Raw genomic sequence first — 19,671 nt, forward strand, 5'->3', positions numbered from 1 at the left:
CGACCAGGCCATGTGAGATTGTACACGGCATATGAAGTGGAAGTGATGTTCAATGCACCGAGGACCCCAATTGTGCAAATAAGGGGGGAACTCTTCAAAACTAAATCTCAGATCTGCACCCTCTGGCATTGTACATGTCCCCCTACCCTATGTCCTGGGTAATCTGTAAGGATAGACAACCTGCAGCCCTGTACCAGACTATTGGCGTTCCTGAGGCATCTGATGTCGGATTAGAGGGATCTCCCTGCACCTCTGTAGATGTAGCAGAGCCGGTGCGCACTCTCTTATTCTTTTGTTTCTTCTCCATACTTTGCATTTCCCGTCTCCAGGGGTCTCGCCATAGACTCCTCCGTCTTATTGCAGAGCATTAACTGGCAATATTGTCGGGATAGGGCGCAGATAACCTGTAATGAAGTAGTAATCCTCACGCCCGCGCTCCGGCTCCTCTCCTGAATTGCAGCGCAGAGAACGGTCTGATTAAAAATTAAAACACTGTTTGCATTTGCAGCTCTTGCAGATAGGTGTTTGTACAAGGCCGGGGCTGAGCTAATAAGAAGCAGATCTGCGGCCAATAAGTTTCATTATCAGGCGGCTCATCCGCTCTCCTCTGGGCCGCCGCGACCCACAAGAACAGCTTTACACTGGCAACAGATCTCGCCACACTTACCCGTCATCCTGCACTGCCCGAAACTTATCAGAAGTGCAAGTGAGGGGTCTTACAGGAGAAGACTAATCTAAAGAGCCCCCACTCAAAGAATCACGTGCTGTAATAGCAGCCATATTGGTGGTCGCCTTGTTTCCCATATATCTCTGTGACCACCATTATTGGAACATATATGGCTGACCTAAAGTCTTCAGCTCAGTATAACTGTCTGCTACTCTGGATCCTGGGAAAGCTGGGTACTGGCATTTGAGGTTTACTTTCCATATCTTTGATGAATTAAAGGCGTTATCTAGGACTTTATAACTGATGGCTTGGGGGGAGAAGTCATCCATATTAGATCCCATTGGGGTCTGACTCTTGGCACACTGGCCCATCAGCTGTTTGTAGGGGCCGTAGCACTTGCCCGAGTGTTGCAGATATCCTGTAGCTAGACTTGTCTATGACCCCATGGTTGGAATATCCCAAAATAATAGTAGGCCCTGCATAACACCCTACAGGTGACCTGTACCCCTATTAGGTCAGCTGATGGGGATGAGTCCTGTGTAATTCCGCCTTGGCCCGTGTCCTCGCCGCTGCTGCACTAAATAGGATTAGGCACCCGCTGGTGTTTGCCACCATGTAATCCGCATTAATGAGAATTAGTATGGCAGCTTCTATATGCGCCAGGTATCTGTGACCCCCCAAGGAGTGACGGACGCCTGGTCACCAACATCAGTCACACGATACAAGGGTCTCTGGAGAGATGGGTCTGCACGTCCGGCGCTCATCTCCTTGGCTGATAACAGGGAACAAAAGCTTGTTGGTAGAGTCAACCTGTAAGCCGAAGAAATATCTCCCAGTCGGCAGCAGACAGGCCGTGTATGAGCGGAGCGCCCTCTATAGGCTGGCGATGATCCTCGCTACAGCTGTGCTGCGTCCTGAAGACGAGACTAAGTATAATTGGAGATGACGCGCGCTGAGCGGATTATTTATGAGCGGGTTATATATTAGCGGTATTAGAGGCGGTTACATAATAAGTCATTCCTGCGCTCTCCTATAGCGTATAGGCGGCTCCTCCTTGCCTCATGGATACATTTATTACAGACAATGATATTTGCAGGTTTATTTTGGTTATATCTTTTTCTGGGAAAGCTGGGTGACAACCGGTGCGGCCACCATTACAGAACTGTGCCTATAGGTATTGCTGAGTCTGTTGTGGATGTTTCTTCGCCGTCTGGTATATCGGGATGTAGATGCCGCTCAGGTGGCCGCAGGTCACTGGATGTTCTTTCCACCATGTCTGGACTCTGCTTCAGGTTCTTAGGTTTTTTTCCCTGTGACTTTTGACCTTGACTAATCTCAGTCTAATCTCCTTACACCTCGAGCTCAGACACACGTGAGTCTGGTGAGTCTGGGTCTTGTCCCCCAAACAGCGATGGCTGAGCAGTCTGCGCTATAATCCTCTTCACCGACGTCTTGTCTTTAGGATTTGTAGGGTCCGATATACTGGACTCTGTGCTAGCAGAACATGTAAGATACCGGACAATTCCTTAATCCAACATTGAGCGGGCTCTGGAATATCAGCGGCTGGTGACGGGCCTAATCCTGCACCCTGGACGTTACTGTACTGTATAGCACAGGGGTCCGGCCACCCCCTTGTGTTGTCATGGCAGGCTGGGATTAGTCTGTGACCACCAGATACATAAACTAACCCTTGAAGTCATTGTCAGAGGTGAAACCATCATGCCCTAAGAGCTGCAGCAGCGGAGCCCATGTGTCTGCCCCGTAGCCATGGTAGAAGGTCAGTCCACGTCTGCAAAACCGAAACCTGTCTCATGTATCTCCTGTTCAGGTGGGGGAATTTGGTTCAGAAGATGGTACAAAAGATGCCCCCTTAAAGGGGAACTCCAGTGCGGTCCTGCAGAGCACTTACTTACACCCCTCCCTCTGGTAGTCTGAGGTCTGGACTCCATCATCTGGCTGTCAGGACATGCTGGGAGTTGTAGTCTTTGCATCTACAGACCCTCACCAGATCTTCCCGTCTTGTAGAAATCAGGGACATAACTGATTAACAGATCCCCAGCTCATTGCTATATTCTTTTCTGCAACCTGTACGGGGGATGGGAGTATTAATAAATAAATAATAATAACCCCCCACCTATAATTAGATTTTTTCATTAACACGACTGTCGTCACTTTTGCGATCCTTCATGTGTGTACAAGTTGTGGGCGCGGTGCGATCTCCGGTCTATCCCCCACGGGGAGGCTCCGTGTTATCATCCTGCGTGTGTGCTTGTTAACCCAGCGCCGCTCTCACCGCTAGAGAACATCATTACAAAATCATCGGGCCGGGGACGGCGGCCGCTCACTTGACAGATCCTTCACTACGCCACAGCCATTAGCGGAGACCTTAGGGATCGTCTGCTTGGCGTTGTGCTGGCAGAATTAATGGCCGGTGTCTGGATTTCCACGCTGCGCTCCGGAGAGGGGGAACCCCGGCTATTTCAGTCCTTTACATGGCGGCTAAATGGCTTTTTGATTAGGATAATTGTGGAGTGAAGAGGGGGAGGGGGGAGAGGCGACCGCCATCACTTACGGAGTATTATATCTATGGAGACTTGTCTAATGCATCACCTGGATGTTCTCATGTGTCTCCTCTCCTGCAGTGTTCATCCTGAGCCTCCTGGTTCATCAGAAGGATGCAAGACTGCACAGCAGTATCGATGTGTACAACATTGGGCCCCTGTGACCAAACACCATGTGCTGCTAATCTCTAGGAAACGGTCATCTCATTGTTAATGATGGCATCCCTGGTGGTCTAGGGCAGTAAAATGGTTAATAATACTGTCTCCATGGGCTCTGGCATGTGAATGAGGGTAAAGATAAAATCCCTGGTGGTCAACAGCAGTGAAGTGGTTAATAGTGACCTTATTGGTGGCCTATGGTAGCGAAATTAGAGGAAATAATAGGCTTGGTGGCCTAGTGCAGTGAAGAGGTTAATAATGACATCCCGGGTGGCCTAGGGCAGTGCAGAGGTTAATAATGACATCTTGAGTGGCCTAGGGCAGTGAAGAGGTTAATAATGACATCCCGGGTGGCCTAGGGCAGTGAAGAGGTTAATAATGATATCCCGGGTGGCCTAGGGCAGTGAAGAGGTTAGCAATGACATCCTGGGTGGCCTAGGGCAGTGAAGAGGTTAATAATGACATCCCGGGTGGCCTAGGGCAGTGAAGAGGTTAATAATGACATCCCGGGTGGCCTAGGGCAGTGAAGAGGTTAATAATGACATCCTGGGTGGTTTGGGGTAAGGAGTACAATAGTCTGCTGCCCATTGTTACCGTTACTATCACACAGGTTGTCACTCAGCATTCCCAGGTTCCTGCAGGACTAGTTGGACAGTGATGTATTGGGACATGTCTTGTGGCAGCCATATTGGTTTTGGAGGTCACATGATATGGGGGAGTCTTTTGGCGTGGCAGCCTTCTCATGTTTTTTCATCAGGGCGCACTTTCCGTGGGATATTTGATTACTGAGCCATCCGGCGCTCTCTCAGCTATTGAAGAGTCTCCTGTGGCCGACCAATCGCATTAACGTACTCCAGAGCAGCGAGCGACTCCTCAGGATGTTATATGAGAATTCCCGGCCTGGACTCGAAATTCACTTTACTCCGCTCCATTCTAGACAATTTTCCAGCACGTGTCCGGCTGCTTGATGGTTTCCATGAATGGAAGTGGCGTCTGCGTCTTATCTATCCATCACCGCGGCTCCAGAGACATCAGTGCGGTGCGAGGGATATACCAAACCTACGCGGTGTCTGCCATCTTACTGCCCACTGTAAAGGGACACAACACCTCATATCTGACTGTAGGACAGGGGGATACAATCTATTACTATCTGTTATCAGCCATGTCAGGAGAGGCCGACTGTAGGACAGGGGAATACAATCTATTACTATCTGTTATCAGCCATGTCAGGAGAGGAGAGGCCGACTGTAGGACAGGAGAATACAATCTATTACTATCTGTTATCAGCCATGTCAGGAGAGGCCGACTGTAGGAGAGGGGAATACAATCTATTACTATCTGTTATCAGCCATGTCAGGAGAGGCCGACTATAGGACAGGGGAATACAATCTATTACTATCTGTTATCAGCCATGTTAGGAGGGGAGATGAATTTATTAATCTATTCATGAACCAGGATGCTCAGGACAAACAAACCAATAGGCCCTTGTCAGACAGAGGAGTCTTCGAATACATTATATTATGGGAAATGCAAACCTATTCCGGTTTATGAGTTGGCCCCTTTGACGATCCTGGCCTTCCGCCTCCTAGCCCGCCGTTCCTTGGTGTAGGGCTCTGCAGTAGTTTTCCTGTTTTTAGACTAGTGTCCATGTATTTATCAGGACATGAGTGGCGCCCGCACCCTCCCAGCCAGACGTAACCAATTATAGAGCGGCCGTGCCGGGGCTCGCGATGAATATATCACCAAGTAATTGATCATTAGCAGATTATAATGACTATGTTGGTTATTACTAGCTCAAAGTTTGGGTGCGAGATAGAAAACACGGTCTCCTGTCCTCGCCTTCATGTATCCTATAAACATACAGCGCCTAGACGTCAGGCTATTATAGCCGCGATACAAGGCCAGCGCTTCTGAGTCACAGTCGTTAGCAGCTTGTTAGAAGCCCCCGCGATGCCCCCTGTAACCTCATTCATGTTAATGGCGCCACAGCCTTTGGATTATATATATAGAGAGAGTAGATATATTTGTTTTTGTATTTGCATCCAAGCAAATGCACCCACAGAACCTGGTGGGGGATGGGCAGGGTCTGACCACACGTTGCTGCAAGGACATTAGCAGACAAAGACAAATGGACCTTTCTAGGATGGATATCAATCTATAGGAAATGACATTGAAAGAGACGAGACAGGAATAGAGGCTTTTATAAGCGTGTTCGTAATTATCGGACATATGACCTGCTCCCGTGGCCCAAAAATAGTTTTAATTGACTCCATAATATACCTATAAATACAGGCGAAGATCAAAAGAATCACTCCTTGAGAATGGAGAGGACTCGGAGGCCTGTGGTGTCATAAAAGCTACTCCCTATGTAGCAGACGGGAAGATGTGCAACCTTCTAATAGGCCCCGGGTGAGACCTGGAGGGACAGTCTGAACCCGTCAGGGATAGTTGGCAAGATTTGGCTGTACTGGGAAGAGTTGGAATCAGCAAGGAAGAATTGACCACTACTCAAGAGTTTTGGCCATTCGTTGTAGATTTGGAATTTTTGGGGATGAGTTGACTTTGCTGTAAGGAGATGGGACCTGTTGACAAGAACTGTCATGTGTTGGCAAAGTTTGAACTTGTTGAGCATCATCTGTATGAGCCGGCCTTGACGAGTTGAAAACGGTTAATCTGTAGCCAAAACTCTAACCTGTTGGGATTTGCTGTCATTATTTGGCAGTGTCGGCAGCAATTTGTGTTTGGGTTTCTCACTGTTTATGTCACAATGAGCCAGCAAGTCCTGTAACCTTTGGGAAAGAGTTGGCCATGGTGGGAAGAGTTGGCATTTGTCATCATAGGTTGACCTTTTTAGGAACGGATGGAACCATTTGTCCAGCCTTAATGTGTCTGTTGGCCAGAGTTGGAACCTGTTGGTAAAAGTTGGCCATGTTGGGTAGAGTTGGCTAGCATTGGAATGCGTTGGCTCTGAGTTGGTGTGGGTTGAAACGAAGACTTGGATTCTGATGGCAAGAGTTGATGAAGCTGGGAAGAGCTGGAAATTCTTGCGGTGAGGGGTTGGAAACTGTTGGATTGAGCGATAATGTGTTGGCCACATTTGGAACTTGACAACAGTTTGTGTTGTCCTTGATGGTGTTGAAATTTGTTGGCAAGAATTAGCATGTGTGGCCAGAGTTGGAAACTGTCGGCAAGAGTTGACCTTGCATAGAATTGACCTTTGTCACCATGAGTTAACCATACTAGGAAGAGATGGAACCAGATGGCACAAGTTAACATCTCATCCAGCGTTGGAACCTGGTGGCAAGAATTTACAAGCGTTGGCTAGATAGTTAGAAATTGTCAAAAGTTGGAGGTATCAGCAGAAGTCAGTGTGGCAGAATAGAGCGAGAACAGGCGAGATATGGAACCTGGTGGCAAGAGTTGGCCATGCTGAGAAGGGTCAATGTTTGTCAACATGGGTTGACCATACTAGGAAGAGATGGAACCATTTGGCAACAGTTAACTGGTTTCGGTCAGAGTTGGATCCTGTTGGCAAGAATAAACCAGTGTTGACAAGAGTTGGCCCTGCTTGGTAAAGGTGGAAGTTGTTGTCAAGAGTTGGCCAGCGTCCCATAGCATTGTAAATGTTGGTGTAAGTTGAGTAGACTCTGTGTGTCTTCCAGATTCTCAGGGAGACTTTGATCCCGTAGGCAAGTTCTGGTCATACTGGGAATAGTTGGAATTTATTTTGGAGCGTTGATCAACATTATCATGAGCTGGCCTTGATGGGAAGAGTTGAACTTTGTTGGAAACCGATCGTGCGTGTAACCCGTCAGAACCTTTCGGCAAGACTTGTCAAGGGGTTGGTGAAGCTGGGTAGAATTTGGATTTGGGGTCATAATGTGATGGTATGAACAGGTGTTGAAAAACAAATTCTTGTGTATCAGCCAGGAAATGGGAGTCTTGCAAGAGTTGGCCATGCTGGGAAGATAAGGAATTTTGTTGCCAAGTTGTGACCAACATCTGGAAGAGTTGAAGCAGTGGCTGTGTATGTGCCAGGCAGAACAGACCAGTGTCGGGGAGACTGTGATCCCTTTGGCAAGAGTTGGCCATGCTGGGAAGAATTGCAATTTGTTGGCAGGATTTGGCAAGTATTAGCCAGTGTCACTACCTGCTGTATTAACTCCTCGCTGTACTTGCAGATACCCAGTATGGCTTCTTCTCTGCTGCGTACGCTCCACCAGCTCCGCTCCATTCTAAGAGCCAGTTTTGCTGCAGGGAGGTTTTTACAAGATCTCATGCCCTGACCTGTCTATCTGTGATGGCAGTACCTCCCCTATGGCCTCCTACATCCCCCTGCCACGGGGTGCCATCCATCACCTAGAATAATGGCTTCTTACGCTATGGCGAAGCTATGGTGACTGGCGCATCCTCCTGACATGTCTATCTGCAGCCTCAGTGCTATCTGATACCATATTAAATGTTCCTCAGCGCCCGTGTCTGTCTCACCTCCCGTCTGCTCGCGCTGATCTAATCTGGGCAGCTCTTTTTCTTCTCCCTCCCGAACTGACAGCTGATAGTAGCCGGTGACAGTTCTATCCCGCCGTCCCCGCTGAGAATTAAATGTCTATTATTTTTTCCTCTTTCCAGCAAACCTGCTCACCCGTACCTTGCAAATCCCACAAATGGTCCTGCACTGCGCTAACAAGCACCTGCTAAATAATAAAGAATACTGTACCGGGGCCTTAAAGGAGCCGGGGGCCATAGGCTGCTGCTAGAGATACATATTCAGAGGGACCGGCCACGGTTACTAGGAATCCTTGTCTATTGGTTTCTGTAGGTTCGGTGGATCTAGTTAACCTATAGAATAACCCTTCCCCCTCCGTAGTTCCCCAAAGTGGCGCATGTTGAATTCTGAGTTTCTTCTGTAGTGGAATTGCTGTCTGCCATAGAGTTCCTTGGAGAGCTGGTCGAAACCCAATAGGTATGGATACCTGTACGTGTGATCCCGCTATATATACATGCACACACATGTATACGCTGCTGCTCAGGGGAGGGGGTGCACACGCAGTAGTCACATTTTTGGGTCCATTTGTTTGTAGACCCTCTTGAAATATACATAAGTGCCGCCACCAGGCCTTGCACGAGCTTGGAATACAGAAGCGCGTTGGGCGTTGGATTTACGTTGCGTCCATCTGCAGAATTCGTTAACCTCCGATAGGTGTCACAGAAGTATCGGATTCCTCCCTGAACTGTCTGAGCGAATCAGTATTCACGGTAAAAGTTTCCTCTCTCCTGTGAACTCCATATTTCAGGCATTTAATACAGTTGGACAGAGACAGAAAAGTCAGCTCAAGTTCACATTTGAAGCCGACATCAAAGCTCTGATGTTGCTTCTGCGCTTCCAATTAGCACTTTTGTTATAGCGAGGGGGGGACATGGGGGGGCTGGAAGAGCTACAAAGCTCCGCTGACTATCTGCCAGTCAATCAGACGCATTTGCTTATCATCCCGATTGCGATGCCCTGAAATATACCAGATTTTGTCTTCGCGCCGCTCGCGTTTTGGCTGGAAATCTAACTCCATCTTATGCGCTCAGGAGTGTTCTGATATCCGCTATGAATAAGTGCACCCCATTCTATGCCGCTGCCATGCTGGAGGGCCATTATATCTTCACCTTCTTCTGGGGTCCAGCCATCTCTTTGCGTTCTCCCCGGATTCTGGCACAGTTGGTGGTTTCTCTCTAGCCCCTACTGTTCACGATCTATCATTGCTCTTACTTTCAGCACCATTATGCCGTTTACTGTCAGATGGGCGGTCCTATGCTGGAGTAGAAAGACAGAGACCGCCCAATTGACAATCAAGAGCATAATGGTTTTGAAATTAAGAGCAATCATTGCTCAGGAATGGTGGGGGGGCTATAGAGCAATTTGCAACTACATTGGATTCGGGATATCTTCGGCACCCGAGCGCGTCCTGCTAATGCCACAGGACGTGAAAAGTCCTCTTTAAGGATAAATGGAGAAGCAAATGTTAATCTAACAGGTGACTATTACTAGATACTTGTACAGCGTTTGGGGTGCAGAGATGGTAGCTGGGCCTGGTGAGGGGGCCCAAAGGTCTCTCTGTCACATGAGAAGGTACCAGTAATATTAATGGGAGGAGTCAGCCCTGGTTCTGATCTTGGATCGGGGTTCCAGGATTTATTACTACTTCTTTTGTTGCTGTTAATATGATAGAGCTAGACCTACGTGGCCTGCACTGGACACTTCCTTTTTGTTAGAGTAGTATCCTGACCATGAGCGATCACAGGTTGTCCTCCTGTTGGAAACCCCAGTGATCTGCTGCGATCTGTGGAGGTTTTTAGCCACAAGTGTTCAGTTTCCCTGCAGTGACACCAGTGGAAAAATTTAGAATTACACCCTATTTGTTACAATGCCAGGGCATGGCAGGTCCTCCGGAGTGAGAGACCACCTTGTAGCTGCTCTTACTTACAAATGAGGATCCTAAATTTATTTTCTAGCTCCGCTCCCCCCTTATAAGCCTTCTCCAGATATGCGTTTTATGGGTTCCCTGTCATTTCTAAGGCAATAAATCCAAACTCCGACTAAGTCTTCTGTTCCATACAAAGGCTGGTGTCTGCCGAAGTGGGGTCGGCTCATCTGGGGTATTTTTAGTATCCAGTGGGGACCAGATGGAATATTCCTCCATGTTTGAGGTTTTCTGAACAGAACTCTGGATCCCTTTTTATTATTTTTATTTCGGAGACAGCTGTGTGAATCCTACAGACAGAAAATCAATTCTGGAATTGTGCTAGATGGGCTAAAAATAAAATTCTCGCAGCTAATTTATTCCTATTGTCTCCTCGGATTCCTCTCGTCTCCGTTCTCCTCGTACAATCTCTGTTGTCCTAATTTTACAGGGAGCAAACCGTAAAAAATCTTCTACATAAGGTAGAGGATGGATGAGTGGCTACAAGTCCCAGTAGATGGACCCATCCGGCCAGTGGGTTGGTAGCTGGGATGTCCTGTGCACTGACTTTGTACCATTGGCTGGTCCAGCCCAGTGCTCTACAGCAACCTCCAATATGCCCCAACATCCCTGGTCCTTACTGGGACTTGTGGTACTGAAACACTTGGAAAGATGAAGACCTCTGGTCAAAGCCCTCAGAAGATTTAGTAGGCCTTTATCAGCACTCCATTTGAGCTCTCGGGAGAAGATCTAGTTCTTTAGTATAGATCCCAACCCCTTGTGTTTCATAGTATAAGATAGAGCTATTAGAATGCCTTGGACTGGGACGGACCCAGCAACTGGAGGAGTGTCCTGGACTGGGACGGACCCAGCAACTGGAGGAGTGTCCTGGACTGGGACGGACCCAGCAACTGGAGGAGTGTCCTGGACTGGGACGGACCCAGCAACTGGAGGAGTGTCCTGGACTGTGATGGCCCCAACAACTGGAGGAATGTTCTGTTCTGGGACGGACCCAACAACTGTAGGAAGTGCCCTGGACTGGGATGGACCCAACGACTGGAGCGGTGCCCTGGACTGGAACGGATCTTGTAACTGGTGGAGTGCCCTGGACTGGGACGGATTTGGTGACTGGTGGAGTGTCCTGTACTGGGACGGACCCAGCAACTGGAGGAGTGTTCTGTTCTGTTCTGGGACGGTCCCAACAACTGGAGGAAGTGTCCTGGATTGGGATGGACCCAACAGCTGGAGCGGTGCCCTGTACTGGGACTGATCTTGTGACTGGTGGAGTGTCCTGTACTGGGACGGATTTGGTGACTGGTTTAGTGTCCTGGGCTGGGACATTGTCACTAGGGTGCCTTACAGTTGGAGACCTTTCGGTCAGTGACACCTCTCCTCTATCCTACATGGTTGGTATAGCTTGATGACTTGGGCCCTATTCCTTTGTGCCCACTGCCCATTTTCCTGGTGCCATGTCGCCCCCTCTCCGCCCTCCTCTCTTCGTTTCCATACGCACAGTATGTTATTTCTATTAGGATTTTTCCCATTGACTTCACATTGGTGTAATTTATATTGGCGCCATACCAGTAGACAGTGGCGGTGACCTGCTGACTCCTAGCGCCCCCTCCCCTCTTCCCTGCTATGTCTTCTGTATAATACCACCCGTGGTCTGAGTGAGGAGACCCCGAGGTCTATTTATTTCCTATGGCCCCCTCCTCCTGGCGCCTTGTTAAGTAAATCTATACTCCAAGGCCAGGAGCGATTCCCACTGGGAGGTGAATCCTAGTTTAGGCTCTCACAGTTTGGAGGAGAATGTTGTGATGAGCGAGCCGGCGATCGACAATCCCTGGTGGATCCTCCTAACAGTAGGGGGCGATGCGGGTCAGCAGCCACTCCTGGCACCCGATATCACGGATTCACTCACCCGCTCAGTGTATTCACTTCTGTAGAAGGTCAGCTAAGGGGAAGTAGCTGGTCTCTTCTACTCCAGTCACACACAAAGCTGTATTTAGAATGTTTCTCAGATTCTGCACTGCATTGTGGGAGAAATCACTCTCGAGCTGTGAGGTCGTTGTATCTGGTCTGATGGTGGGGAAGGCTACTTGGTAGGTACAGCTTTGGCTGTGACTGGAGGTTTTACTTTCCTGATATGAGGATTTACACCCGGGGTATTATATTTTCTGGGCATATGCACCCGGGGATCTATCTGCCTTGTGGTTATCCTTGCAGGTGATGACCTTTTCTGGTGGTATACACCCGGGGTATTCTCTTTTCTGTGACTATACGCCCAGGGTATCCATCTTTGTGGGTGATTATATTGCAGTGTGTGAATGACGCTCCTCTTGTCGTTGGTTGTAGTCGCCAGGCACAAGGCTGCGGCAGACGCTACTTTTCTCACCTTGAAGCATTAGTGTCAGTTGCAGAGAGCGGTGGGAGGGAACAGCTGGCAGCCGCCGCCTAATTGACTGCTAATTGTTTTCTATAGAAATTACTCTTAAGAAAATCCCTGTTTCTGCACAATCTGCTGCATCAAACTGTTTTACAACAATGCCATAAACCGCCACCTGCAGCCTCTGACCAACAGGAGTAAGCGCCTCGTCCTTCCTGGGGTTCCATTAATTGGGGGCTCCACTATAGACAATCTCCAGGAATTGTGTCTCATTCTGCAGCAAGTGGTCAGCTCTCCTGCAGCGCCTCCACAGGGGACACAAGGCATTACATGATGTCCGTTGGACGCGACCCTGATTTGTCCAGCGCCACCCTTGTCCGTGACTTATATAGCCCGGCCATTCAAGTGAAATCGCTGTGCCGCAGTACCACACACAACCTCTGCACAGGTGTGGCGCTGCTTTCAGCCATGTTTTTGTAGTCCGTTACTTTCTGTTTTTTAGTGAAGGTGTCTGTGTTTAGGAACGTCCCCCCTGCCCTATGTACAGGGTCTGCGGAGCCTGGCAGCCGGCTGGTCTGACATGCCCATCCCCACAGCAGCCGCCTCCAGTCTCGGCAGTTCTTCCATCACACACGATCGGGTCAATACCCAGTGTAGTCGCCCTAATGAACGTTCCCGAGGCGCGGGTGATTACCTGCCAAACGAATCGACAGCCTCGCGGAAAACATGCTTGACGTAGCAGCAGAGCTGAGCGTGTCGTGTCAGGCGGCGTGCAGGGACTGTGTTGTGGCTGCGGGGTGACACACTGTACCAGGCTGCCCGGCTGCCATGATGTCGCAAAACATCTGCTCGTCCTCCTTCTGCATGGGCACACACCGGGGGAGAGGGACAGGTGCCAGCGCCGCAGCCTGGGCACCGCTCACAGGTTACTCTGGGTATATAGAATATTATGACCAGCGACATGTCTTATACAGAGCGTTTGTCACAATGTATCCGGTATACACTAAACACATCTCTTCATTACATCTGCACTGATACATTGTATCAACTGAGAGTCAGAGGATGAGATACATTGTAACAAACCTACACATACGAGTGAAGCTGATTCCAGGGCACCTATAGCGGCTCTCACCTCTCTCCTTGAGTCCTTCACTTTTCATCCTGAATCTAATGCAACGCTACAGTGAAGACTGACACAAGGAAAATTGAATTGACTGGGCTATACCTGCAGATATATTTGCCTCTTAGGGTCTGCAGATTTCAGGCTGACAACCCCTATGGGACTGTAGGTGGTGAGGCCTTGGGTGTCTTCTCTCTGATTTAACCAGTTCATGTTGTTTTATTTTTCTGTACCAGGATTTGTTCTGTATTGTTTAATTCTGCGACCACCTCTGTGATTTACTCGGCCCCATCTCTAGGACCCCCTTTAACCTGTTCCTCTCTCTACCAGTGCAATCTCCTGAAGATGTGAGCGAGGTGAAGGCTGGAGCCTGCTAGCTGTCACAGACAGGAGGCCGCGCCAGCACGGGGCCGGCCGTGTCATCTCAAGGTGTGGGTGACCTTGCAGCATGGCCTCCCCTGCCAATCATCTGCATATTTCAGCCGGCAGCGGCGGTGTAATTACTGTCTCTTCCAGCGCTGCCTCTTCGCTGACCCTTCCTATTGGTGCCGGGTGAGGCAGGGGCTCGCTCTAATTCAATTGCATGAGAGCCATCTGCAGCACGCGTTTCGCTGTGTGGCTCCAGCTGTGTACCGGGCAGGTCGTACCCTCCTGAAATTCTAAGAGATGCATATAAATGTGCTGGAAGATGGAGGAGAGGATTCAAGGCTCCAGCTGTTAACTAGACAGCCGCTGGGCATCATGGGAAGGAGAGATGATGGGGCCCTGCACGTCCATGAATAGTCCTCTGTATGGGCAGGGGTGGGGGGTGGGGGTGGGGTGTCTAAAATCCTGGCCACTAGTGACATCTATATCTGCACCCACAAAGCTTTCCACAGACCCTGAAGGGCAGGCGGGTCTCCTTTATGTGCATGTGTCAGTAAGTTTCCATAGTCGCCCACAGTTGGCCTTGATAAGATTGGCAGCAAGATCAGGCCTAGCCCCAGCAGCACCGAGTATTAATTGTGAGAGGGTTACCAGCAGCACAGAGTAATTCAGGAGGAGGGGATACTGGTATTATAGAAGGTCACAGTTGGACAAGCAGGATCCTGTTCTAGCAGAACAAAGTATTGTAATAATTGTTACTTAGTGCAAGGAGCAGGGTCCCAGCAGCACAGAGTATTTCAGGAGAGGACTGTGCTAAACTTGATAAGGGGGTGGCAGTAGTGATACACGCCAGAAAGAGAACAAAATGTCCAAGAGGTGCAAAGTCTTCAACTGACAGGGGATCAAGAATACAGACAGAACCTGCCGTCCATTACCTGGACATCAACCTGTGCTAGTTTACTACAGATAGTAATAGATTGTATTCCCCTGTCCTACAGTCCGCCTCTCCTGACATGGCTGATAACAGATAGTAATAGATTGTATTCTCCTGTCCTACAGTCCGCCTCTCCTGACATGGCTGATAACAGATAGTAATAGATTGTATTCTCCTGTCCTACAGTCGGCCTCTCCTGACATGGCTGATAACAGATAGTAATAGATTGTATTCTCCTGTCCTACAGTCCGCCTCTCCTGACATGGCTGATAACAGATAGTAATAGATTGTATTCCCCTGTCCTACAGTCGGCCTCTCCTCTCCTGACATGGCTGATAACAGATAGTAATAGATTGTATTCCCCTGTCCTACAGTCGGCCTCTCCTCTCCTGACATGGCTGATAACAGATAGTAATAGATTGTATTCTCCTGTCCTACAGTTGGCCTCTCGTGACATGGCTGATAACAGATAGTAATAGATTGTATTCCCCTGTCCTACAGTCGGCCTCTCCTCTCCTGACATGGCTGATAACAGATAGTAATAGATTGTATTTCCCTGTCCTACAGTCGGCCTCTCCTGACATGGCTGATAACAGATAGTAATAGATTGTATTTCCCTGTCCTACAGTCGGCCTCTCCTGACATGGCTGATAACAGATAGTAATAGATTGTATTCCCCTGTCCTACAGTCGGCCTCTCCCCTCCTGACATGGCTGATAACAGATAGTAATAGATTGTATTCCCCTGTCCTACAGTCGGCCTCTCCTCTCCTGACATGGCTGATAACAGATAGTAATAGATTGTATTCCCCTGTCCTACAGTCGGCCTCTCCTCTCCTGTTATGGCTGATAACAGATAGTAATAGATTGTATTCCCCTGTCCTACAGTCGGCCTCTCCTCTCCTGTTATGGCTGATAACAGATAGTAATAGATACAGATACTTATGGGCATACAGTAGGCGTTGGGTCTGCCACCTCTTTATGGGGTACAGGTGATGTAATTCGGGGCTCTCGTATCCTAGTAACAGGTGCGGTATCGGAGTTGCTCTCTCGTGTCACAATGAATATGATCAGTACATGATGACTAGTTGCGTTCTCTCCGCGGTTCCGGCTGTGCGGCTTCTCCAGGCTGCGCTCCGCTCTGTATATGGTTGCGCCTTGTCCTGATCTTCTGCCATCACATCTACTAATGAGTCGGATGGCCTGGTGGTCGCCTCTCTGCAGTGCCCACCTACCCACCACCCACCCCCATATTCACTCCTCAGCCTGTTTCTACTTCACGGTACTGCTGTGGATGGATTCTCTGTGCCGATACATTGTAACAACACCAATGCAACAAACAATATTTCTGTTTATGATCCCTTTAAATCATCTAAGTGATTGCAATGAGCTGCAGTACCAGGCATGGCCATGTCATGTGTGATGGCTGCTTTTGCCCACAGATAGCGCCACTCTTGTCCATTGTCATGTCTGGTATTGCAGATCTCCCACTTTTTCATGTCTGTCATTGGCCTGGTATGGCTTTCCTCAAGGTCTTCCCCTCCCTTCCTTCCATCTTGTGGTTTTCGTCCCCCCCTCCTTGCAGATTAGGGGGCGATCCTCCGGCATTAACATAGTCGTATTCACACGTCCCATTGTTTTCGTTCTCACACCTATCCTGCTGCATTGCAGAACGTCTACACCAGATAAATAAATTACAATATGACGCGTCTCGCATCTTAAGGAGTCTCCCCACTTACATGACGGAAGGAATAGGGACCTGTAGCTTTAAGAGTAGTCGTGGGCTCCAAGTTCTGGACCGAGGTGCTTTATGGCAGGTGTTGCAATGGAGTCACTACAGGGGGACGGAGGCCGTCAGGATAAGGAGGGTCAGGGGTGGAAGGGGACAGGTAGGAGGGTCTGATCCGGGACTTATTTCACCCTTTTACAGGTGTCTCCCCCTTTACCATATTCCATAAGGCTCTTTTTTACCCCATCAGAATCTTGATGCAGCTTTGGTTGTGAATGGAGAACACATTAAATAACTCAATTCAATCAGAGAAATGTTTTCTAACCTGGAACATCCCTCGAAAATAGTAACCTAAAAAGTCAGCCATATTGGTTGTCACTCAGGAAGTTACAAGGCAGATTAAACATGGCTCCCGCTTCACGTATGGCCGGGACCTTCCTCCGGGATCTTGTACTTTTGCTGCAGTTACTTTTGAGTTTCGCAGCATTCCTTCCAGCGCCTCATCTGCCGGTATTTATAAGATCTGAACATATGCGGCCATATGTCAGCCCGTACCGCGTACTATTCCGAGACAGTCAGCCATAAGGAACGCGAGCTTTCAACACGTCGCCTGCCATGGGAATAGCTGCGTCTTCTGGAGTACAAGGTGGGGTTTTAGCAGCTTCTTCTCCCCGCGGAGTCCGACGTCAAGACGGCAACTTTCTTCCTGCTAGAACTTGAGATCCGTGCGTGGCGGCTTTAAATAGATCCATCTGCATTTATTAGCGCGTTATCAGTGGGACTGCGCGGGGTGGGAGCGATGGGCGCCATCATGGGTGGTCTGGTGTAGACCGGCCTATCCCATAGTGGAATTGGACAGAGACCTACCTGAGGAGGTGCAATGCAGGACTGTAGAGGAGCTGCATACACAAAACGGCAACACGAACGTTGCAAAAGTATACACCCCTGTAATGTCCGCACATGTAGGGTGCCCTGTATCTGTGTGGGAAATTAACCACTAGCGCCCCCTGTTGTTCTAAGGCAGTGGGTTTCTATGCCCCTGTTCCTAATGTAGACCGGTGGTGGAGCAGAGGTGGTTACATTCTGTTAATGGGATTTCCAATAAAACAATGCTACACTTGGGTACAGGTGGTGTCTGCTATTGTAGTTCAATTGTTCCATTGATTTCAGTTTAGCTGCAGTACCACACACGACCTGTAGACAAATGTGGCGCTGCTTTAAGGGTAAAAACACTCAATTATTTTTTTTTCTCTTTCTATGATAAACCCTTAAGTTATGACCCAGCCTACAGACAATAAGCAGATGGAAAGGGCCACACATGGGAGCCCCGCTGTCCTTGTGGCTGTGTTTGGTATTGCAGCCCTGTAGAAATGAATTGCGCAGCTGCAGCGGCCGAAGCCTGTTCTTTCTCGAATCCTATGTATAGGCTGTCAATGAGGCTTGAAAGGGTTAAACCGGCCATGCAACAATGTACTATGCTGGCAGTGCCCACTACATGCCCTCCTGGTTATTGGCCATGGGGCACACGGTGTTAACAGCCGCCCCGTGCTCCGGCTCCATCAATCCTGCAGGACGGGCGCATTGTGTAGTCTTATCAGGTGCAGCGATATGGCGACAGTATTGAGATTCTGTGCATTGACACCATAGCGCCCCATCCATCACTGCCTGGCACAGGATCCCTGTCCTCCCCCCATTAAAGGGAACGCTCCCCTCCAGCAAGTCCTATCGGACGCCAGACGTATCCAGATCTTTTATGCAGGAGTCACCTCTGCTGATGGAGCAGAATTTTTCCTATTTTCCAATTGCAACCGTTCTGCTGGCTGAGCAGTCTGGCAAGAAAAGTTACTCCGTCCGGCGGGCACCTGTATATGGGGCGGTACAGCCGGGGCCGAAAAGTAACAACATCCGGCAGGCACCTGTATATGGGGTGGTACAGCCGGGGCCGAAAAGTAACAACATCCAGCGGGCACCTGTATATGGGGCGGTACAACCGGGGCCGAAGAGTAACAACATCTAACGGGCACGTGTATATGGGGGGTACAGCCGGGGCCGAAAAGTATCAACATCCAGCGGGCACCTGTATATGGGGCGGTACAGCCGGGGCCAAACCGTACCAACATCCAGCGGGCACCTGTATATGGGGCGGTACAGCCGGGGCCGAAAAGTAACAACATCCAGCGGGCACCTGTATATGGGGCTTTACAGCCTGGGCAGAAAAGTAACAACATCCAGTGGGCACCTGTATATGGGGCGGTACAGCCGGGGCCGAAGAGTAACAACATCCGGCGGGCACCTGTATATGGGGCGGTACAGCCGGGGCCGAATAGTAACAACATCTAGTGGGCACCTGTATATGGGGCGGTACAGCCGGGGCCGAATAATAACAACATCTAGCGGGCACCTGTATATGGGGGGTACAGCCGGGGCCGAAGAGTAACAACATCTAGCGGGCACCTGTATATGGGGCGGTACAGCCGGGGCCGAAGAGTAACAACATCTAGCGGGCACCTGTATATGGGGCGGTACAGCCGGGGCCGAAGAGTAACAACATCTAGCGGGCACCTGTATATGGGGCGGTACAGCCGGGGCCGAAAAGTAACAACATCCAGCGGGCACCTGTATATGGGGCGGTACAGCCGGGGCCGAAAAGTAACAACATCCGGCGGGCACCTGTATATGGGGCGGTACAGCCGAGGCCGAAAAGTAACAACATCCAGCGGGCACCTGTATATGGGGCGGTACAGCCAGGGCAGAAAAGTAACAACATCCAGTGGGCACCTGTATATGGGGCGGTAAAGCCGGGGCAGAAAAGTAACAACATCTAGCGGGCACCTGTATCTGGGGCGGTACAGCCGAGGCCGAAAAGTAACAACATCTAGCGGGCACCTGTATATGGGGCGGTACAGCCAGGGCAGAAAAGTAACATCTGGCGGGCACCTGTATATGGGGCAGTACAGCCGGGGCCGAAAAGTAACAACATCCAGTGGGCACCTGTATATGGGGCGGTACAGCCGGGGCCGAAAAGTAACAACATCCAGCGGGCACCTGTATATGGGGCGGTACAGCCGGGGCCGAAGAGTAACAACATCCAGCAGGCACCTGTATATGGGGCGGTGCAGACGGGGCCGAAGAGTAACAACATCCAGCAGGCACCTGTATATGGGGCGGTACAGCCAGGGCCGAAAAGTAACAACATCCAGTGGGCACCTGTATATGGGGCGGTACAGCCGGGGCCGAATAGTAACAACATCCAGCGGGCACCTGTATATGGGGCGGTACAGCCGAGGCTGAAAAGTAACAA

At 49.7% G+C, this 19,671-nt stretch overlaps 1 protein-coding gene across 1 annotated transcript in view; it reads left to right on the forward strand.

Annotated features, from left to right (window-relative positions):
- MED27 (mediator complex subunit 27) overlaps positions 1-19,671 on the forward strand; it is a 119,082-nt gene that overhangs the window by 37,851 nt on the left and 61,560 nt on the right. The window lies entirely within an intron of this gene.

This window comes from Leptodactylus fuscus, chromosome 11, assembly GCF_031893055.1.
Source record: "Leptodactylus fuscus isolate aLepFus1 chromosome 11, aLepFus1.hap2, whole genome shotgun sequence".
NCBI lineage: Eukaryota > Metazoa > Chordata > Amphibia > Anura > Leptodactylidae > Leptodactylus > Leptodactylus fuscus.